The 22,823-nt window shown below is 43.5% G+C and overlaps 1 pseudogene; it reads right to left on the bottom strand.

Annotated features, from left to right (window-relative positions):
- Positions 1 to 357: 357 nt before the first annotated feature.
- On the bottom strand, positions 358 to 1,581 carry LOC121833479 (annotated as a pseudogene).
- Between the last annotated feature and the right edge of the window lie 21,242 nt (positions 1,582 to 22,823).

Below are 22,823 nucleotides of genomic sequence, written 5' to 3'. Positions count from 1 at the left end.
ATTTTTCTTCGTGGCAACAACCATTCGGCTCACCCACGGGGTTGGTTCGGTGACACTTTTGATGATTCCCCTTTGTTCTAGGTTTCTGATTGTCTTTTCTAGCTGCGGTTTAACACTCACTGGCACCCGACAGCCTGTCACCGCCTTTGGGCTTGCAGCAGGTTTAGTCACCAGGTGTACAAGTCCAGGTAATGAGCCTAAAGACTGTCCGAAGACGTCGGAGTGTCTTTCCATGATCTGTTCCAGTGCACCCTGTGCACCTGCAGCACTGATGCTGGCAACCAGACTGTAATTCACTGTGATCAGTCCCATCTGCTCGGCTGTCTTTCGTCCGATAAGGGGTCTGAGGTCATCACGCACCACGACAAAGTAAACAAAGTGCTTGTGTCCATTAGCAGTGGATACATTCAACCTCGCCTTGCCGTATGGCACTACCTTGGTACCATTCCACATTCTCAGCGTTGTAGACGTCGGCATTATCTGATCAGGCGACACATTTCTCTTAGTGATGACATTTACAGCAGCCCCGCTGTCAACCTGGAACCTTATTCCTTTTTGGTTCAGATTTAAAGTCGCAAACAGTGGACTTGGTTTGCCGCTTTGCACCATCAGTATTTCATCTGTGTCGTCTTCTGGCTCCAAACTGGCAACAGTCTTGCTGTTTTTACACACAACTGCAAAATGGTTCTGTTTTTTGCATTTGTTGCATGTTTTGTTCCATGCTGGACAAGCATTTCTAGCACGTGCATGATCGCTTCCGCAGTACTTACAATGCTATACTGCTTGATTCGAACTTGTCTTTTTATCTTTTGCTCGGTCAACAGGTGGTAGACGACGGCGTCTGTCTTTCACTGCATGAACTTCCTCAGTTGCTGGTCTGCCTTCCTTGAAGACTTTAAGTTGCAGCTTCGTTGACTCATGCGCTAGACATACCTTGACAACCTTTTCAAGCGACGGTTCATCAAGTTTTAGAATGTCCGCTCGCGCTTTCTCGTCATTCACTCCGCAGACCATCTGGTCTCGAATCATCTTCTCCTTTTCAGGTCCGAAGTTGCAGTCCCGAGTCTTCAATTTGAGATCGGTTAAAAACGTGTCGAACCTCTCGTCGGGGAGTTGTACTCGAGTGCGAAAGATGTAGCGGGAGTATACTTCGTTTTGCTTCGGTAAGAAGTGTGCATCCATAAGCCTCACCACGTGCTCAAAATCATACTCGGGGTGAGGTCTTTCTTGCGTTGCGCTTCCAAAGTTTAGCGTATTATAGATGTCCAGTAGGCTTTGTCCACCGATTGTCAAAAGGAGAGCAACTTGCCTTTCGGAGGATGTTCCACTGACATCCGTAGCTTTCATGTAGAGCGTGAAGGCTTGCTTGAAGGTGCGCCATTGTTCGGCAGCGTTGCTGTCGTTCTCGAACTTCGGCGGCGGCGGGATCCTTTCCATGTCGTCTTCAGTGGCTGCACTAGTGGACGAGCGCGTTGACTTCTACCACTTCTGACACCATGTTTCAATGTCGTTGGTTGCGGACACGTTTAACCTTTAAGAACTGTTTATTGAATGCTTAATGACGAGTTACATTGTGGTGCGTACTTCGCGCCCTGCGTCTGATATGCCTATGCCTTCGGCCCGGAGGTGGATGGCGCCAAAATACACAGGAGGGTGGCGCCATCTAGCGACATGTCTTCTAACACCTACCACACCCAGCAGTCGGGAGATGTGAAATAGAAAAAAAAGCAGGAACTTGCGCATTGTCAGCTCTGCAAAGATTTGTATAGTAAACAGAGCATAGCACGTTCAACTTAAGAAAACAATTCAGTGCAGGCCTATATTCATGGTTCACATATGTGTAATTGCACTTCAGAATGAAGTGAAAACTGCTTAAGTTGTGGCCCACTACAGGCTTTCTATTAGTGTTAAAAAGTGCTATTGTGTTTTAAGCAGCTTGCACCAAATATTTTCTCGAAATACATAGGTTCATGGAAATTATTATGTAGATGTTTGCAGACAGTCATGGTAAGACCAATCTTTAGTGCCAAGTGTTCCACTTATTCAGAGTTGGTTGAGTCTGTAAATATTGTAGGTCGCAAATTAAATTTTTATGGTAAGCAATGGACACAATTATCCGTAATGACTAGCTCCAACTAGGGGAACTTTATACGTTTACTACGGCAAGATGGTTTCGCAAAACAAAGTATTTAGTTTATTCAACTCCTGCACTAACCTTGTCTCTAGAAACTTTTTATATTTTTTACGATGCTGAGATAAGATTCTGGAAATAGTTTTTCTAAAGCTACTCTAGATATTTCCAGTTCATAATTTTTCTCGCCAAGCATTCGAGAGAGCCAAACCCTGTAATGTACGGAGGGAACTCACAGAATGATGCGACTGGCAGTTTCCCCTGCTGGAAAATTTCGATGATGGAAAGATGACGGAAAAGGCTCATACAAGCGTAACCGTAATATGGGACATCCTATACAAGCGAATCGGCGGATCCAGTATAGTGGATTAAGGCGGAACGATACAGGTAGGCGGAACCATACAAGCGTGTCGTATTATGGGACATCCTATACCAGCGTAGTGGAATATGGCGGAACCATGTGGAACCATACATGCATAACGTAATATGGGACAACCTATACCAGCGAAAAGGCGATACCAGCACGGTGGAGCCATATGGCTCGAACCTGCTGGTTTCGCCTTTTCACTGTTGTACAGGGCGATTTAGTTTTAAGCTTTACATATATGTTTAGAAAGGTCGTGAAAACTAAATTAATGCGGTTTGTGCAGGCGAGTTATACGGCCAGGCGTACGTAGTATAGGGACCTAATCGTAACGATCAGTCAGATAATTAAATACAATTTGTTAATTAACTTTTTAATTAGTGAAAATGAAAATATGGTTTCAATTAGAAACTTGCTGAGTCATTGAAAACCACAAAATCAACTCTTTTTAGAAGGATATAATGCAGGGGTAGCCTTTTACGCGTTCTGTAAAAACGCTTTATTTGGACGAGCTTTTAGGTTTCAGTTTCTTATCAGAGCTCATCTCTGCGCCCAAGGTCCTGTTCCCCCTTAGACACGCAATGCACGTGCGCCTTGCTTCCCTCCATCCTACGAGGGAGGCGAGGGGGCGGCTTCGCACTGCGGCCACCGGGCAGCAGGACCGCAGGTGCAAAGATGCGCTCTGGTAAGAAACCGGTCTGGGAACGCGTCCAAATTTACCATTTTTTTAGAACGCCATAAAATGCTGCTCGTGTTTTATATCTTCACAAAGAAAGTTGATTTAGTGTGTTTTGATGATGCTTAGCAAGATTCTAATTGGAACCATGGGTCTATTTTCACTGATTAAAAATTTCAGGAACATACTATACTTAGAGAGAGGCTGAAGCGGTTTTGTATTTGAGAAAACACTTTTAAATCTTCTTCATATGACCTCCAGAATCTCAAAATTATTTGGCAATTTTATGAATCAAGGCTGCACAAAGTCATTTTTAAAGCGCTGTGAAAGCACTTCCCTGGAGAGAGACGTCACAAAAGTGGCTTTCGAAATCTTTGCTCATGCATCTTCAGCACCTATCAAAGCTATGCACGCACGCGCTATTTTTTAAAAGGGCAGAAAAATGTGTCGCGACTGGTGCCAATGCGGGAGAATATACCTAGAAAACTTGAGATTGGACGCGCGGCCCTTAAGCGACACGCTTGGCGGCCGAAAGGTCTTCTTACGATGTCACTATTGGTAGGATGTTTTTTTGCTTTCTCACGTTTAGTTATATTTTTGTGGAAAACGAACGGGATATTCAGATTCACGAGATAAAACTATGCTGGAATGAACCTCCATCTAGTTTTCTGAAAGAAGACTGGCACATCTCTGTAATAAGCTGACTGATCATTACAAATTAGCCTTTTATACTATGCCGCCCTGGCCATATAACTCACGTGCACAGACGGCGTAAATGTAGCTTTTACGGCTTTTTTAAAAAATATCTCTAAAACATACAAAAAAACACTCTCTAGAATGTCCCCCAATACGATACGATTGTATGGTTCCTTTCCCGCTTGCATTGTTCAAGAAAGACCTGTGGACATCCAGCGTTTCATTGGAATGCTGGATGTCAGCGAGTCTACATCAGTGAGCGGTTTCAAACAAGCATGATGTTTGCACACCAGTAAGCTCTTATCCGAGGCTCACCAGGAGCACTAAGAGCAGAGGCAAAATGTTGTGACGTGGTAAATTTGGTTGCAGGTATTTATTTTTAGAAGAACTGCAAGCAGCAAAGCTTAACTTTGCTCAAAAGAAGATAATTAAAAATTCAATACTGAACAATGGTGTCCCTTGAGCTGTCAGACCAAACTCCCACTCTTGCCACTCAGGAGTTCCTAACTTGTGCGTAGACCCTGTTGGAAAATATCGATGATGAAAAGATGATGGAAAAGGCTCATACAAGCGTAACCGTAATATGGGACATCCTACACAAGCGAAAAGGCAGCTCCAGTATAGTGGATTACGGCGGAAAGATACAGGTAGGCGGAACCATACAAGCGTGTCGTATTATGGGACATCCTATACCGGCGTTGTGGATTATGGCGGAACCATGTAGGCGGACGGAACCATACATGGATAACGTAATATGGGACATCCTATACCAGCGAAAAGGCGATACCGCCATGTTGGAGCCATATGGCTCCAACATGGTGGTTTCGCCTTTTCACTGTTGTACACGGCAATTTAGTTTTAAGCTTTACATATATGTTTAGAAAGGTTGTGAAAGCTAAATTAATGCGATTTGTGCAGGCGAGTTATATGGCCAGGCGTACGTAGTATAGGGACCTAGTCGTAACGATCAGTCAGATAATTAAATACAATTTGTTAATTAACTTTTTAATTAGTGAAAATGAAACTATGGTTTCTATTGGAAACTTGCTGAGTCACTGAAAACCACAAAATCAACTCTTTTTAGAAGGATATAATGCAGGGGTAGCATTTTACGCGTTCTGTAAAAATGCTGTATTTGGACGAGTTTCTAGGTTTCAGTTTCTTATCAGAGCTCATCTTAGCGCCCACAGTCCCGTTCCCCAGGGGCTTAGACGCGCAACACACGTGCGCCTTGCTTCCCTCCATCCTACGAGGGAGGCGAGGGGGCGGCTTCGCACTGAGGCCACCGGGCAGCAGGAGCGAAGGTGCAAAGATGCGCTCTGGTAAGAAACCGAAGCCTGGAAACGCGTCCAAATTGACCATTTTTTTAGAACACCATAAAATGCTGCTCTTGTCTTATATCTTCACAAAGAAAATTTATTTAGTGTGTTTTGATGATGCTTAGAAGTTTCTAATTGGAACCATGGGTCTATTTTCACTGATTAAAAATTTCAGGAACATACTATACTTAAGAGAGAGGCTGAAGCGGTTTTGTATTTGAGAAAACACTTTTAAATCTTCTTCATTTGACCTCCAGAATCTCAAATATCAAAATTATTTGCTAATTTAATTAATCGAGGCTGCATAGAGTCATTTTTAAAGCGCTTTGAAAGCACTTCCCTAGAGAGCGACGTCACAAGAGCAGCTTTCAAAATTTTTGTTCACGCATCTTCAGCGCCTATGAAAGCTATGCACGCACATGCTATTTTTTAAAGGGGCAGAAAAATGTGTCACGACTGGTGCCAATGCGGGAGAATATACCTAGAAAACTTGCGACTGGACGCGCGGCCCTTAAGCGAGACACACTTGGCGGCTGAAAGGTCTTCTTGCGATGTCACTATTGGTAGGATGTTTTTTTTTGTGTTTTCTCACGTTTAGTTATATCTTTGTGGAAAACCAACGGGATATTCAGATTCGCGGGATAAAACCATGCGAGAATGAACCTCCATCTAGTTTTCTGAAAGAAGTCTGGCACATCTCTGTAATAAGCCGACTGATCATTACAAATTAGCCTTTTATACTTTGCCGCCCTGGCCATATAACTCACGTGTACAGACTGCGTAAATGTAGCTTTTACGGCTTTTTTTTTAAATCTGTAAAATATACAAAAAAACACTCTGTAGAATGTCCCCCAATACAATATGATTGTATGGTTCCTTTCCCGCTTGCATTGTTCAAGAAAGACTTGTGGATATCCAGCGTTTCATTGGAATGCTGGATGTCAATGAGTCTCTACATCAGTGAGTGGTTTCAAACAATTATGATGTTTGCACACCAGTAAGCTCTTATCCGAGGCTCACCAGGAGCACTAAGAGCAGAGGCAAAATGTCGTGACCTGGTAAATTTGGTTGCAGGTATTTATTTTTAGAAGAACTGCATGCAGCAAAGCTTAACTTTGCTCAAAAGAAGATAATTAAAAATTCGATACTGAACAATGGTGTCCCTTGAGCTGTCAGACCAAACTCCCACTCTTGTCACTCAGGAGTTCCTAACTTGTGCGTAGAGGATCAGCACAACCCAGATTTGTGCTGCAAGCGCACCTGCAATATAAAAGTTGAAAAAACATGAGATGAAATATGAGACGTTTACAATTCTCTGTAATGAGAAAATACAGTACAGCTCTCGAAGAGGAAGATGGGAGGGTATGCCCCTCCTTCCCCTCCCCTCCTCCTCTTCTGCTCCCTCCCATTTAGGGGGAAATTTCCTTGAATTTAGCGGGAAAATTTCCCCACTAAATTTAGCGGGTTAAGTTTCGCACTAAATTTAGCGCGGAAATTGATGTCACATGACCTCAACACAAATGCAGTTTTTCCGCTAGAAGTAGCAGGGAAAATGACGTCGCATGACCGTGTCACGTCATCCATAAAAAAATTCAGTTTCTCAGCTAGACTTAGCGGAAATATTAACGTCATATGACCACAACATTAATTCAATTTCCTGCCAAGTTTAGTTGGGCGGTTACGCCGACAGCGACGCCGTGAAACGCGGAAACGGGTGCTAACAGCTGCGCTAAAAACTAAATGCATCAGGTGAAATAAAGTGAACATTAGACATACTGTAAGAAAAAGAAGAGAATCTAAGATACCGTTCTCAGATCCTTCCTTTTGTCCGTTCTCAAATGTTTTGATATCAAGAAATGTTTATCTCTTTATTCATACCCAGAGAACCCCTCCCAGTTTCAGCATGAATGCAATAAATCAATGCAGACTAGATCTAGTAAACTATAATGCACATGAAAATGAATGTTTGCCACATAGTCATGTATCAGTCAGTGGCTCAGATCTCAAAATACATTTGTATTGAGGAACATTCTTGAATAAAATTTCTGGGCTTCGAATTCAACAGTTTGTACTTCCATAAGGAACACTGTATGGCACTGATTTTTTTTTTGTTTTTTGTGACACATCAGAAACAGCACAACACTGTCATCCTTGCATACCTAACAAGAATTTGTATCTTTTTTTTTTAGCATGGCATGTGCTATTCTAATGCCCATACAGCCTCCTTTAACAAAATTTCTTTTGTATAGCTTTTTATTGGTTCTTATTTAGCTCGCACGACAGATTCGGTACCTTGAATTCTCACTCGGCATCAACAGTTCTATATATTAATGTAAAAGCGAAAGACAAGATGTATGGACTTGAGTACGGTTCAACAAGCACAGATGTTGAGAAAAGTACTGAGGAAAACTCAAATGTCAAAATAAAAATAAGCTGGAATGTGGATACAATTATGGACATGGTCATGAATACAGTTAGCAGATTCAATAAAAAGAATATGTGTTAGACGCACGCTCAAAGAAACCTGTTGCATCATTATTCATTCAAATTACTTTGCAGAACCCAGCGCTGCAGTCTCAGGTGGGAGTTCGCTGGATGAGTCTACTGAAAATGAGTGTAGACGGAAAAAGCAGTTTGATCTGTGATAATGAGCATTACATAAGTGACATGTCATTATTACTGTTACAGTGCCGAATGTTCCAAACTGTCAGTCGCATCGTGAATTCCCTCCGTACATTACAGGGTTTGGCTCTTTCAAATGCTTTGCGAGAAAAATGATGAACTGGAAATATCTAGAGTAGTTCTAGAAAAATTATTTCCAGAATCTTATCTCAGCATCGCAAAGAATATAAAAAGTTTCTAAAGACAAGGTTAGTGCAGGAGTTGAATAAACTAAATACTTTGTTTTTCGAAACCATCTTGCCCTACTAAACATATGAAGTTCCCCTAGGTTGAGCTAGTCATTACGGATGATTGTGCCCATTGCATACCATAAAAATTTAATTTGCGACCTACAATATTTACAAACTCAATTAACTCTGAATAAGTGGACCCCTTGGCATTAAAGATTGGCCTCACCATGACTGTCTGCCAACATCTACATAATAATTTTCATGAACCTATGTATTTCAAGAAAATATTTGGTGTGAGCTGCTTAAAACACAATAGCACTTTTTAACAAGTGCTGATTGTTGGGCAAGTTGGTACGGTACGTTAGAAAACATAATTGCGCTTTGAAGACGGGGACATAGGAAGCACCACCGAGTGCTAACTTTCAACTGATTTAATTCAAGAACCTCAGCGTAAAAACACACTGCGTCACCGCACCACATCTCAACCAATCCGTGGCCCTGCCACGGACCGCAAGTACGCCAACTCCTTATTCGCCAAGTCAATTGACGCCACACTGACACAACACGTGCCAGAACTATTTATAGCATCAGCCTCCATAATCTCTCTAACAGTCATATCTTTGTGCCTAGCAAGAACAGTAGACAAAGCAAATAATGGTTTGCACTCGCAGTGATGATCTGTCGTGTCACTGTCATGACTGCGGGTGCAAACAATTATTTGCTTCGTCTACTGTTCTTGAGAGGCACAAAGATAGGACTGTTAGCGAGATTATGGAGGCTGACACTATAAATAGTTCCGGCACAAGTTGTGTCAGTATGGCGTCAATTGACTTGGCGGATAAGGAGTTGGCGTACTTGCGGTCCGTGGCAGAACGAATTGGTTGAGATGTGGTGCGGCGACAAAGTCCCTTTCTACGCTGAGGTTCTGGAATTAAATCAGTTGAATGTTAGCGCTCTGTTGTGTCTGTCCTTCCTATGTCCCCGTCTTCCAAGCGCAATCATGTTTTCTACCACACTTTTTAACACTAATAGAAAGCCTGTAGTGGGCCGCAAGTTAAGCAGTTTTCACTTCATTATGAAGAGCAATTACACATATGTGAACCATGAATATAGGCCTGCACTGAATTTTTTTCTTAAGCTGAATGTGCTATGCTCTGTTTACTATAAAAATCTTTGCAGAGCTGACAATGTGCAAGTTCCTGTTTTTTTATATTTCACATGTCCCGACTGCTGGGTGTGGTAGGGACATAAGATTGATGACACCAACGAAACATAATGATTATTTTAAGAATTTGTTTGGGTAAAGCACGAACAAGGTGATCTGCGGGAAGTTATTTCTGTGACACCGTCGAACCTACATCCGCGGGCTTTAAGTTCACATGTTAATCATGTCTGCAGACTCCTTTTCGTAATTGGAACTCCATCCAACCCAAGATTTGAATATGTTTTTTTGCATTTTAGGCTTAGTAGTGCTTTTGCTGTTCTAGTAATAGGTAAGAAAAATGCTTATTTCAAGTGGCATACCTAACACCTGGTGGCACGAGGACTCCCGTCGTGACGCTGATCGAAAGTCATAGGCAGGGAGCTACTGCGATGCTCTTGTTGCTGGGATTATCTCCCCCATGGTCCTGGCCAGACCACAGAAGAAGATTGAGTCCAAGCTTGTGGCCACTAGGATCTCCAGATCTTGAGGCACCCAAGTAGCTGAAAATAAAAACAAATCACAATCAAGTACTTGGCAGAGCTACATTAGAATGGCTAGCATATTCTTTCGTGATCAGCACATAGATCCTCTTATTTTAGTCATTGTCACCCCCCAGGACAAGGCCACGTAGGCGTTAAAATGATGGGTACCGAATTAAGGCGAATGATCAAATGCATTCATTTAACCCTCTTTCGCCCCAACCTGAGAGACTTCTGTCAAATATTCACATTCAACTGTAAAGACTACAAATAAAACTACTACTGCAATGCAGAGCCGTATAGTCTGTTCTCAAATGTTTTGATTTTAAGAAATGTTTATATCTTTATTCATACCCAGAGAGCCCCTCCCAGTTTCAGCATGAATGCAATAAATCAATGCAGACTAGACCTTGTAAACTATAATGCACATGAAAATGAATGTTCGCCACATAGTCATGTATGAGTCAGTGGCTCAGATCTCTAAATACATTTGTATTGAGGAACATTCTTGAATAAAACTTCTGGGCTTTGAAATCGACAGTTTGTACTTCCATAAGGAACACTGTATGGCAGATTTTTTTTTGTGACACATCAGAAACGGTACAGCATTCTCATCCTTGCATACCTAACAAGAATTTGCATTTTTTTTAGCATGGCATGTGCTATTCTAATGCTTATACAGCCTCCTTTAACAAAATTTCCTTTGTAGAGCTTTTTATTGGTTCTTATTTAACTCGCACGACAGATTCGGAACCTTGAATTCTCACTCGGCATCAACAGTTTTATATATTGATGTAATAGTGATGTAATAGGTTAGGCACGCGAGGTTCTTTTGCACTACCTATAAGGCGGCAAGTTTGTTTCGGCAGAGCTTTTGGTTAAACGGAGTCACAAAAGTAGCTATACTTGGTGTCAACTATTTTGTGCTGCATTATAAAGCTAGAGTAAATTCCACTGTGCTTCTGCACAGCACTGTTTGTTGCGAGAGCATATGTGGTTTAGTGTTGCATCCCATTTGCATGATCTAGAGAAACTAGCGCTGACAGAGTTGGAGCACTCAAAAAAAAAAAAAAAAAACAGCCGACTGTGGAAACATTGAGAGATGCACACATGCGAACTGTGCATTTCTTAAAAGTGGATTCGAGCAAAGGTAAAGACAATATGTGTACTTACGGCGGCCATACTTGCCTTTCCCAAGCATGACCACTTTTCCCTCGGTAGCACCATCCAGTAAGCACCAGTAACACGCCCATGAGACGCCGCCGACTCTTGGATTGAATGTCGACCGACCCGCCTGAGGTCTTGGAAGGAGATCCGGAACACTGCTTTAGGCCAGATGTTGTATCTGGAGGGGGCAGGGACTAAAAGTAAAAATTAACAAATTTATCTGAAGCGCTACATTCCTATAGCATAAACTCTAGGATAGCAGTATTTTTTTTTTAGGTCAGTGATGCATTTTAATTAAACACAAATGGTTGGTTTATATGATGAACCAACAGCCCTATTTTCCTTAAGTGTAACGGAGTGTCTAACGTTACGTCCGACGTAACCCGAAATAAAAATTAAAGTTACCGTATTTACTCGAAAATAGGTCGAACCCTATTTATTAAATCCACCAAGAACAAAAAAAAAAAATTCAAATATAGGTCGATCTTTTTTTTTATTTTTAAGAACAGGGGAAATTTTGGGCAAAAGAAAGAAAAAAACCTTTATTTACATCACTCTCAGCTAAATCACGGGGCGATGCCAACATCTTCATCACCGTCAGAACTTCTGGGCATGTTATCATCGTCCGAAGCTTCGTCAGCTGGGTAGACATCCTCGCAAATTCGCAGCAATACTTCACTGACACCGTTGTAAAATGACGACAAGAAACGAAAAAAGGTGCGAAGCGACGGAAGACAAACTACAAAGACGCAAGCAAAGCCGCCGTGTCGCCATGAGCAACACGCGAGCCGAGCCGCCTCAAGCAACTAACAAAAATAACTTTTTTTTTCTTTTTTTTTTTTTTTGCGCGTTTGCGAGGATGGAGGGTAAAGTGCATGGCGCATCGCGTTGCTCTCCTTCCCCGTTGCCCAGCAAGGGGAACGCTAGAGGCGCGATGTCGAAATCCGACGCCCGAGCGGTGCGCGCGACAGCGGCACTGGCCACCGCGGGCGGCGAGCCATTTCGGCAACCAAAAGCTTTTCGAAACAAAAAGCGGCGCGGCCCTACGGCAACGCCGGCTCGGTGACTCGATAGCTTCATGCCTCCGGTAGGGTCGCAAAATTTGGTCGCGAATGTAGGTGTCGAAATTCTTTAATCACAATTTCCGAGAAGAAAAAAAAAAAAAAAAAAGGTCGACTTATATTTGAATAAACACGGTGGTCAGCCGCGCGACGAGACACACATTATGAAAGCGATTGGTGCGAGCGACCAAGGCGATGAGCGACGTTTTCTAGAAGCCCAAGAACCGAGCGGCGCAAGCAGCGAGAGTGAGAAATCTTCGGCGCTCGGCGCCGGCTCTCGTAGCTTCTCGTCGTCGCTCGTCTCTTTGATCGCTATATTGCTAACATGCCGTTCAGAAAGGCGCTCTAAGTGCTTACCATTGCATTGGGACCAGCCTCGCATCCAACCGTAACCAGTATTGACTTTCTTTAAAGCCGCACAGGTAGAAGTTAACATCGTACATACACCGTTTTCAAGCATGGCTCCTCGTTCATTCCTCGATTTACATTTTCGGCAAATGACCCCAATGAAGCACAATTATTCTAGTTCAAAATTGTTACGAACACTTGGCACGCATGCTTACAGAGTAGCGCACCTAACGTAATTTAAAAGTAGAACGAAAACGGGACGAGATTCGCTTACCGCTTCACGGAGACAGACGTCTTCGGATCCTAGGCCTCACGGCCGATCTGGGAAGTCGCCTGCGGTCCGGCGATCGGACGAGTCGAGCCGGCCTGACGCAGGCTGACCACGCCTGGTTGAACTATGAGAGGCGCCGTCCAGTTGAGAGCCAGAGACGCAGTAGAAACGGACCGCAAAACATCTGTCCCGTAACCGTAAACCTCTGCCGTAAACGAGCCAACGACCCCCCACACCGCTCTATCTTCGCCATCTCCGCGACGACCGGAAGTAGAAGCCGCGAAGTTAGAAAAGCCGCGGCAGCGAAAGCCACTGGGCGGAAGCTTTAAGTTTCGGTTTCGCTTTTCTCCAACGCAGGCTACGGTCGCTACGGTTTCGGGCTGGTGGGTTTGTCGGGTTTGTGGCTGGTTGCGAAACCGCGAGGGGCCACGAAAAGACGCCAAGTTGGCCGAGTACGAGTCACGGCCCACGATACGAGCAACGGGCCGTTTGCCGCTGTCGACCGGCGATGCGGTATCCGCAGCTTGGTGTCACGATCGGTTTGTTGCCGTGCACGTTGACTCAAAGCTCGAAGTTATGCAGTTCCGTTCCGGCACCAGCCGCACCACGTTTTCCGGTGCATCGCACGTGGAGGCCTTTCGACACATTCAGTGAACGTAAAGATCGTGCCCGCTGTCTTCGGTGCTGTGGAAGAAGTTGGGAGACGGAAGGCGTTTATTACTCCAGGCCGGGCCGCCGGTTCACTCTGAACGAGAGGCGACGTGTGTGTGCACGCTTTGAGGAAGCCTCCGCGTTTCGCCGCGCTAGACCTCGCCGATCGCGACCGGACCAACCGGACCCCGAGTCCGAGAGGCTCTTGCGGAGCCAGGAACTGCACCGAGGTAGGAGCTGCTCGTTCTGCGCTACCATGCAGTGCTCTACAGTGCTCGGAGCTCTCGGTGTCATTCGTGCTTGCACCGAAGCCTTTGTGACCCCTTCGGACGCGCAAGTCGTACTTCGCAAAGGTTTGGACGGGGCCGCCCTCACCGAGCAGGTCCGCTATATTCCGCTTACTTATGATCGCAATAAAAGCTTGCGTTCTCGGGAAAAAAAATTGCGGGACCGCTCTCCGCGCCGCCGACGAGGTTGGCCGCCGCCATGTTCTCAGCTGTTCACTCGCTCCCGCAGCGAGCGCCTTCCGATAATCCTCCCCGTTCCAAAATGCGATGCGCTTTGCGCATTATGCTGTTTACATGACCGCATATTGAATGCGGCAACTGGATTCAATGCGACTAAGTCGCATTCGTGTAAACGTGGCTTATGTTCTTTTTTGACATGTATGGTGTATGTAACGATAGCGGTGGTGAACGATGGACGTTTTTGTTGGAAGATGGCGGTCGTCTTTCTGCATGTATGATTTGGTTATACCGGTGGTCCTGCGGTATAAGCGTTTTGTTGGAAAGACGGCAGTCGCCTACGTCATCGGACGCAAAATCATACCAGCCACACCGAATCATATCGGCAAGCAAAGTGGCTGCCAGTATTGACAGACCCGGAGCCATAGCGGTGCCGGTATCTCCAGTTATGCAGAACGCCAAACCAAACTAGCTGCATGCATAATACAAAGGAATTATGGTGGTGTCATACCAGAACTGTACAAGCAGCAGGTGTGTTTCTTGCACGTTTTTCCAATAGGGGAGGATCAGCACAACCCAGATTTGTGCTGCAAGCGCACCTGCAATATAAAAGTTGAATAAACATAAGATGAAATATGAGACGTTTACAATTCTCCGTAATGTGAAATTAGAGCACAGATCTTGAAGAGGAGGATGGGAGGGTATGACCCCCCACCCCCTAACCCTCCTACTCTTCTGCTCCCTCCCATTTAGCGAAAAATTTCCCTGAATTTAGCGGGAAAATTTGCCCACTAAATTTAGCGGGTTAAGTTTTCCACAAAATTTAGCGCGGAAATTGATGTCACATGACCTTAACACAAATGCAGTTTTCCCGCTAAAAGTAGCGGGGAAAATGACGTTGCATGACCGTGTCATGTCATCCATAAAAAATTCAGTTTCTCAGCTAGACTTGGCGGAAATATTAACGTCAGATGACCGCAACATTAATTCAATTTCCTGCCAAGTTTAGTTGGGCGGTTACGCCGAGGGCCACGCCGCGAAACGCGAAAACGGGTGCTAAGAGCTGCGCTAAAAAAACTAAATGCACTAGGTGAAATAAGGTGAAAATTAGAGATAAGAAAAAGAGAAGAGAATCTAAGATACCGTTCTCAGATCCTTTCTCAAATGTTTTGATTTCAAGAAATGTTTATATCTTTATTCATACCCAGAGAACCCCTCCCAGTTTCAGCATGAATGCAATAAATCAATGCAGACTAGACCTTGTAAACTATAATTAGGGTGACCACATTCCTCAAGGTAGAAAAAGGGACATTCCAGCCCGGAGGGGGGGGGGGGGGGTAGAAGAAGAGGAGAGGGAGGGGAGGGGGCATACTAAAGATTGAGATTTAGAAAAGACGTTTAATGCAAGATCTGCAATTTCAAAACGTTAACGTACTACATGCGTGCTGTATTCAGTAACAAAAAAAAAAATATTTCTATTGACGAGTCAATACAAAAAAAAAACGTGTTTGAGGGCAAGAACAGTTATCTCAATTCTACTGGGTAAATATTTTAAAGTACCTACGTTTTTTTTCTTAATTATACTTGTAACAAGTTGGCATAGTGTCCGCTTGCTTCAACTCGCTTTGTGCCAATTTCGAAATTATGCACTCCTGCGAAAATGGGACATGATTCTTTATTGGGACAAAAAGACGGGACGGCCGAAACGGACCTCAAAAACGGGACTGTCCCGGCCAAAACGGGACGTCTGGTCACCCTAACTATAATGCACATGAAAATGAATGTTTGCCACATAGTCATGTATGAGTCAGTGGCTCAGATCTCTAAATACATTTGTATTGAGGAACATTCTTGAATAAAACTTCTGGGCTTTGAATTCGACAGTTTGTACTTCCATAAGGAACACTGTATGGCACTGATTTTTTTTGTGACACATCAGAAACTGCAGTGTCATCCTTGGATACCTAACAAGAATTAGTATTTTTTTTTTAGCATGGCATGTGCTATTTTAATGCTTATACAGCCTCCTTTAACAAAATTTCCTTTGTAGAGCTTTTTATTGGTTCTTATTTAACTCGCACGACAGATTCGGGACCTTGAATTCTCACTCGGCATCAACAGTTTTATATATTAATGTAATAGTGAAAGACAAGATTAATGGTCTTGAGTACGGCTCAACAAGCACAGATGTTGAGAAAAGTACTGAAGAAAACTCAAATGTCAAAATAAAAATAAGCTGAAATGTGGATACAATTAAGGACATGGTCATGAATACAGTAGCAGATTCAATATGAAGAATACGTGTTAGACGCACACTCAAAGAAACCTGTTGCATCTATATTCATGCAAATTACTTCGCAGAACCCAGCGCTGCAGTCTCGGGTGCGAGTTCGCTGAATGAGTCCACTGAAAATGAGTGCAGACGGAAAAAGCAGTTTGATCTGCGACAATGAGCATTACATAGGCAAGTGACATGTCATTGTTACTGTTACAGTGCCGAATGTTTCAAACTGCCAGTCGTAACATTCTGCGAGTTCCATCCGTATATTACAGGGTTTGGCTCCCTCGAATTCTTTGCGAGAAAACTTATGAACTGGAAATGTCTAGCGTAGTTCTAGAAAAACTACTTCCAGAATCCTAACTCAGCATCGTAAAGAATATAAAAAGTTTCTAGAGATAAGGTTAGTGCAGGAGTTGAATAAACTAAATACTTAGTTTTGTGAAACCATCTTGCCGTAGTAAACATATAAATTTCCCCTAGGTAGAGCTAGTCATTACGGATGATTGTGCCCATTGCATACCATAAAAATTTAATTTGCGACCTACAATATTTACAGACTCAACCAACTCTGAATAAGTGGAACACTTTGCACTAAAGATTGGTCTCACCATGACTGTCTGCAAACATCCACATAATAATTTCCATAAACCTATGCATTTCAAGAAAATATTTGGAGCGAGCTGTTTAAACTGCCATGACACTTTTTAACACTAATAGAAAGCCTGTAGTGGGCCACAACTTAAGCAGTTTTTACTTCATTATGAAGGGCAATAACAAATATGTGAAGCTTAAAACTAGGCCTGCACTGAATTGCTTTCTTAAGTTGAACGTGCTATGCTCGGTTCAATATATTATTTTTGCAGAGCTGACAATGTGCAAGTTCCCATTTTCTTTATATTTCACATCTCCCGACTGCTGGGTGGGGTAGGTACATAAGATTAATGACACCAACGTAACACAATGATTCTTTTAAGAATTTGTTTGGGTATGGCACTAGCGAAGCCATCTGCGGGAAGTTATTTCTGTGACTCCGTCGAACCTACATCCCTGGGCTTTAAGTTTACATGTGAATCATGTCTGCAGACGCCTTTTTGTAATTGGAACTCCATCCAACCCGAGATTTGAATGTTTTTGCATTTTAGGCTTAGTAGTGCTTTTGCTGTTTCACTTCAAGAATAGGTAAGAATGCTTATTTCGAGTAGCATACCTAACACTTGGTGGTATGAGGACTCCCTTGTCGTGATGCTAATCGAAAGTCACAGGCAGGGAGATACTGTGATGCTCTTGTTGCTGGGATTCCCTCCCCCATGGTCCTGGCCGGACCACAGAAAAAGATTGAGTCCAAGCTTGTGGCCACTAGGATCTCCAGATCTTGAGGCAACCAAGTAGCTGGAAATAAAAACAAATCACAATCAAGTACTTGGCAGAGCTACATTAGAATGGCTAGCATATTCTTTCATGATCAGCACATAGATCCTTTTGTTTTTATACTTTGTACTTGTACCTATTAAAAAGCTGCTCCTTCACAGCCACAGTCATACACATACCCCAGGACAAGGCCACACAGGCCTTGAAATGATGGGTACCAAATTAAGGCGAATGATCAAATGCATTCATTTAACCCTCTTTCACCCCAACCTGGGAGATTTCTGTCAAATATTCACATTTAACTCTAAAGACTATAAAAAAAACCTACTACTGCAATGCAGAGCCGTATAGTGGGAGAGTTTAGGCAGTGGGTGTGGTGACAAAGGTGCCGGAGAGGAGGAAAGGGAGGAGAGCACCAAAGGAGGGAGAGAGAAGGCAGCAAAAAGGAGACGATTGCTATTTTGACGCAACGCTGTTGGCGCGGAGCACTGCTGAGGCTATGTGTCGTCTGCTACTGGCTTAATTCATTTTTGCCTTTATAAAAGTTTGCGTTTAAACATGGAAAAACTTCTTTCTTTAGGTTTTTAAGCCACCGAGGAATACACTATATTATTTTATTGCCAGAGCCTGCCAAATAAAAGCAAAGGGCAGGTGTCTGGATAGAAAGAGTTTAGTTGGCGCACCAGGAGGCTAACCAATAAAAATGGGAACCACTCTGCGCAAAATGCCTAAAAAGCGTGCATCTCTACTTGACACTAACAGCGGCACACACTATCTATTTTACTGACTAAAGGGTCCTAGATCATTATTTTCAGCTAACTAGTCAAAATAGTTGCCGACTTGCTTTTTAGGAAAATTTTTAAATTTACAAGAACTATTAAGACAACGGCTAAAAAAAAAGCAATGGCAAAACCAACAATCGAATTCGCCTGCTCTCCAGTAGCACGACATCTATAGAAGGCAGACCTGCAGAATGAACAAGCATTCTAAAGAAGAGTATGTCCCATGTATAATTTGTTTCCATGCTGCAAAGCAAGTGCTGGAAAGAGGTTTCACGACATTAACAAAATGTCTTGCAATCAGTTGAGAACAAGTTAGAGCAGTGAACTTGTCCTTGCCCTTGGCATAACGTTTTAATGTTGCCCATGGAAACTCAAATAAATTTGTGAATAAAAACAAAAAAGACTAACCTTCATAAAAAAAATCTAACTTTCGCAAAGAAAAGTTATCTTGAACAAAATATGCGGGATACAGTTGTACAGCATCCATTTTTGTGCTGAACCAATTTCGAGGCAAATGTGCCACAATGAAAAGAAAACGCCTAAGTACATTATAATATTAGGGAAAGACAGAAAGGATGCATACCTACAACAAAAAAATTTAAAACGACCACGGGCAGGAACCTCTGGTGAGGCTCTCGGAGTGACTCCCTGCAATGGGCCTGCACAGACCAGAGAACAAGATCGGTCAGAGCTTGCAGCCATAAGGTGCTTCATATCATGAAGTTCCAGAAGTAGCTGCAATTGGAAGCAAAGTGCATTTCATTTCTCTGCAGAATGGAGAGTTTAATAGCTAGTATGCATTCATAAGGTGATACAGTCACGAATGCAGATTTTTCAATGCAGCACTATATCACCAAATTGTTAACCGTACCGGGCAACACTAAAAACCGGGAGTATTATTCCAAACTATCTCAGTTTAAAGTTAACCACGGCAGAAGCTGCAAGCCATGTGACCTTCTAGTTGGATGCCATGGTACGTCGAGCTTATAATCATGTCTCACACTGTTTTTGCTGCAATGGCTTGTAGTGTCAAAAGTGGTCCAGCTTAAAGAGATGCAAAGTATAGACGTCTGTGAGTGGGGCCCTGACCTAGTCTTGAGCTACATTGCGAGGAAGGACGTTTCAACCGGGATGTTTGCTGTGTGCATCCACACGACCAGCTTGTGCACAGCGATTGCTCGAGCCGAGTACGTGTCCTCGACAGTGCCATTATTTGACAAGCAGTTTTATGAATGTTAAACATGACTGACTTACAGAGAGACTGCATCTCAATGACTAATGACTTGGGATACCTAACTGAATACTGATATATTAACTGAATGCAAAACAAATTGCCTGGCAGGCATTAAATTTATCAACAGGGTGGGTCGACTCCGCATTAAGTTGGAGTCGATGCGTCAGGCACGTAGCCAGGATTTTGTTTCAGGGGGGGCCCCCTCATAACAAAACGCTGTATGAGGGGGAGGGGGGAGAGGAGGACCCATGCAAAATGGAAGATATCGGGGGGGGGGGGGGGGGGGGGAGGGGGCCGGGCCTCATAAGCCTACCCCTGGCTACGTGCCTGCGATGCGTAATAGGACAATACAAACAAAGATATGCCTTACAATTCCTTTTGCACCCCCAAAATGATGTGTTTTTGAAGGTAAGATACACAATGTTTTTGATTCAGAAAGTGCCTCAGCTGTACAAATGCATATGCAGTAAGGGCACTCGCCAAGCCTATTCTCCTCAGCTCTGTGCAGGTTAAGCTAAGTTAGAGTATAGAGGTACACGCTCACTGACAGCATGAGAAAGGCAGGGAGAAGTCTCCGTTGTTCGACCACCAGCCCGTCTGCTACCTTCGATGACGTTTCAGCGCCTCATGAGCCTGGAGCAAGCACATCTGTTCAAAGTGGGGTGAAAAGCACAAGCATGTGCTGGAGGACGCCCAGCCATTCTCTTTTTGTCATCGGCTATTCTACATATTTTAGTATGACATATTTTTAAGTGAGAAAAAGTATTGCAAATATGCAGTCCAACTTTGACCATAATACAGAAGTGTGATAAAGATAACAGTTGCCATTCACCATTTTCCAAATAAGTGCTCCCACCTATCGGAACATCTACACATGTGGTGCGTGAGTGGGTTCAGGACTGAGACGCTAGAAAATGAAGCGCTCACAAGGCTTGTCTGGCCCTTCCAGCCATGCGGGTACATTCATCGCAAATCCCAGATTTTTAGACAAAATGATTTAGAATAAGCAAATCTTGTCTACGCCCGAGGTAGAACATTGAATTGTGATTCCCCCATATTGTGCCAACCATCCTTCAACCTGCGGTACCACCTGCAAATGAACTATGTTGTGCTGCGGCACGCGTCCATGCTGCCTGCTTGAGAAGAAAACCACTGCTCGTGTTGAAGACGACATCCCACAATGTACAGGGAACAATGTTTAACGAACTAAAACAAAATTGATATCATTCAATAGACACAGATAGGCTTACAAAGTGTCGACACCATGATTGTTGTTGTTGGTTTTACTCCTGCATACAAACATAAGTGACTTCCTCTTTTCTCCGATGTACAGTAAAACCCCCTTATCTTCGTGGCCCCTATTTCTTCTCGAATCGGTCACAGAGGACATAATCGCTGCCACTGAATTCTGCAAAATTAAAGGCCGCGAAAATTAAAGGTTCGCCAACATTAAAGAGTTTACTGTTCTTCCGTGTGTCACATGATGTTAACATTTCAAGGAGGCTGAAGGTATTGGTTTAAGAAAAAAATGACCTATGAAAAAAATGCCCTTCTCCAGGTTAGGCACGCGAGGTTCTTTTGCACTACCTATAAGGCGGCAAGTTTGTTTCGGCAGAGCTTTTGGTTAAACGGAGTCACAAAAGTAGCTATATTTGGAGTCAACTATTTTGTGCGGCATTATAAAGCTAGAGTAAATTCCACTGTGCTTCTGCACAGCACTGTTTGTTGCGAGAGCATATGTGGTTTAGTGTTGCATCCCATTTGCATGATCTAGAGAAACTAGCGCTGACAGAGTTGGAGCACTCAAAAAAATAAAAGAAAAAAACAGCCGACTGTGGAAACATTGAGAGATGCACACATGCGAACTGTGCATTTCTTAAAAGTGTATTCAAGCAAAGGTAAAAACAATATGTATACTTACGGCGGCCATACTTGCCTTTCCCAAGCATGACCACTTTTCCCTCGGTAGCACCATCCAGTAAGCACCAGCAACACGCCCATGAGACGCCGCCGACTCTTGGATTGAATGACGACCCGCCTGAGGTCTTGGAAGGAGATCCGGAACACTGCTTTACGCCAGATGTTGTATCTGGAGGGGGCAGGGACTAAAAGTAAAAATTAACAAATTTATCTGAGGCGCTACGCTACATTCCTATAGCATAAACTCTAGGATAGCAGTATTTTTTTTTTTTGAGGTCAGTGATGCATTTTAATTAAACACAAATGGTTGGTTTATATGATGAACCGACAGCCCCTATTTTCCTTAAGTGTAAAGGAGTGTCTAACGTTACGTCCGACGTAACCCGAAATAAAAATTAAAGTTACCGTATTTACTCGAAAATAGGTCGAACCCTATTTATTAAATCCACCAAGAAAAAAAAAAAAAAAAGATTCAAATATAGGTCGATCTTTTTTTTTTATTTTTAAGAACAGGGGAAATTTTGGGCAAAAGAAAGAAACAAACCTTTATTCACATCACTCTCAGCTAAATCACGGGGCGATGCCAAAAACTTCATCACCGTCAGAACTTCTGGACATGTTATCATCGTCCGAAGCTTCGTCAGCTGGGTAGACATCCTCGCAAATTCGCAGCAATACTTCACTGACACCGTTGTAAAATGACGACAAGAAACGAAAAAAGGTGCGAAGCGACGGAAGACAAACTACAAAGACGCAAGCAAAGCCGCCGTGTCGCCATGAGCAACACGCGAGCCGAGCCGCCTCAAGCAACTAACAAAAATAACATTTTTTTTTTTGCGCGTTTGCGAGGATGGAGGGTAAAGTGCATGGCGCATCGCGTTCCTCTCCTTCCCCGTTGCCCAGCAAGGGGAACGCTAGAGGCGCGATGTCGAAATCCGATGCCCGAGCGGTGCGCGCGACAGCGGCACTGGCCACCGCGGGCGGCGAGCCATTTCGGCAACCAAAAGCTTTTTGAAACAAAAAGCGGCGCGGCTCTACGGCAACGCCGGCTCGGTGACTCGATAGCTTCATGCCTCCGGTAGGGTCGCAAAATTTGGTCGCGAATGTAGGTGTCGAAATTCTTTAGTCACAATTTCCGAGAAGAAAAAAAAAAAAAAAAAAAGGTCGACTTATATTTGAATAAACACGGTAGTCAGTCTCTTTGATCGCTATATTGCTAACATGCCGATCAGAAAGGCGCTCTAAGTGCTTACCATTGCATTGGGACCAGCCTCGCATCTAACCGTAACCAGTCTTGACTTTCTTTAAAGCCGCACAGGTAGAAGTTAACATCGTATACATACACCGTTTTCAAGCATGCCTCCTCGTTCATTGCTCGATTTACATTTTCGGCAAATAACCGCAATGAAGCACAATTATTCTAGTTCAAAATTGTCACGAACACTTGGCACGCATGCTTATACTGTAGCGCACCTAACGTAATTTAAAAGTAGAACGAAAACGGGACGAGATTCGCTTACCGCTTCACGGATCCTAGGCCTTCGGATCCTAGGCC

This window comes from Ixodes scapularis, unplaced genomic scaffold (assembly GCF_016920785.2).
Source record: "Ixodes scapularis isolate PalLabHiFi unplaced genomic scaffold, ASM1692078v2 PGA_scaffold8__174_contigs__length_109621045, whole genome shotgun sequence".
Taxonomy (NCBI): Eukaryota; Metazoa; Arthropoda; class Arachnida; order Ixodida; family Ixodidae; genus Ixodes; species Ixodes scapularis.
The sequence above is the reverse complement of the archived record's forward strand: the minus strand, read 5'-3'. Positions and strand labels throughout refer to the sequence as shown.